This window comes from Heterodontus francisci, chromosome 7, assembly GCF_036365525.1.
Source record: "Heterodontus francisci isolate sHetFra1 chromosome 7, sHetFra1.hap1, whole genome shotgun sequence".
Lineage (NCBI taxonomy): Eukaryota > Metazoa > Chordata > Chondrichthyes > Heterodontiformes > Heterodontidae > Heterodontus > Heterodontus francisci.
In genome coordinates, this window is record NC_090377.1 from 112,550,033 (window position 1) to 112,551,379 (window position 1,347).

Consider the following 1,347-nt stretch of genomic DNA (forward strand, 5'->3'; position numbering starts at 1 on the left):
TAGTTGCACGGCACGAGTACTGAGACTAGTTTTCAATTCCAGATTTCGATGAATCAATTGAATTTAAATTGCACCAGCTACCGTGGTGGGATTTGAATCCATGTCCCCAGGGATTAGCCTGGGCCTCTGAATTACTAGTTCTGAGACATTACCACTATACCACCATCTCCCCTCCCCTGAAATTAGCCATGATTGTACTGAACGGCGAAGCAAGCTCGATGGGCCATATGGTCTACTCCTGCTATTTCTTGTGTTCTTGTGAAAAAATGCATGTATAAACTTTACTTTGAAGTGTAAATACCATATTACATCAGCAAAATTTCATAACAAATTTATTCATTCACTGCTGTGTCTTTGACAAATAGCAGGACATTCTTGAAGAAGCTTCTCGGCTTCTCGGCCTTTTGGCTAAGATCAAGTGTAGTATCTGTTCTTATCAGTGCTTATTTGATTGAGAAGAGGCCATGATCATTGCCTTTTGATCCTGGGGAAGCTTTGAGTAAAATGGCTATAACCAATTTTCGAGCTTCGGGCCAGGGAGTGCGCAACACCGTTCGGGTGGTCGTGAAGGACAAGGAAGGAGATGCACCGGTCGATCGCACCTTCTTCATCAAGAAAATTCTCTTCGATTGCTGCGGATTTCAAGCGACGGATGTCTTCTGCCTGCAGGATTTCCCCAGCAGTGGATACTTCGACGTGACGTTCCGGAACGTGGCGGGATGCATCAAGTTCCTGAAGGCGTTCAAGGAGAAAGGGGACCGGGCTCCACTGTCGATCCTCACAGCGGAGCCGCTCTTCACGCTTCCGTCACAACGGGACCGGGTGGTGACGATTCACCTCTACAACCCCCGTGTTCCGGTGGTGGATGTACTCACCTTTCTCGCCAGGTACGTCGAGGTGGCCGGCAGCAGCACTGATGTCAAGGACCCCTATGGGATCTGGACCAGCAAGCGGCAGGTCAAGGTGACCTTGAAGGTAGATCCCAGTGGAGCCATCATCCACCCTCCCTCCAGCTTCGCTATCGGGGGAAGTCGAGGCTTCTTGGTCTACGCTGGGCAGCCCAGAGTTTGCCGCACCTGTGGCAAATCTGGTCACATGGCAGCCAACTGCAGCACGGTTGTTTGCAAGAACTGCAAGGAGGAAGGCCATCAGACCAAGGACTGTAAGCAGACTAAGTGTTGCAACTTGTGCGGTATGGCAGGCCATCTCTACAAGACCTGCCCCAAACGTTGTCTCAGCTATGCTCAGGCGGCAAGGTCCAAGGAATGGCCGGGCGAAGGTTCGACGAAGGCGTCCGCTGTTCGAAAGGAGACCAGCAACCTTCTCCGCAGTGAGGAACTTCAACCT

General features: G+C 50.9%; 1 pseudogene; it reads left to right on the plus strand.

Moving 5' to 3' along the window:
* The first annotated feature begins 388 nt into the window (after window positions 1-388).
* LOC137372438 (U2 spliceosomal RNA) lies at window positions 389-497 on the plus strand (annotated as a pseudogene).
* The last annotated feature ends 850 nt before the right edge of the window (window positions 498-1,347 follow it).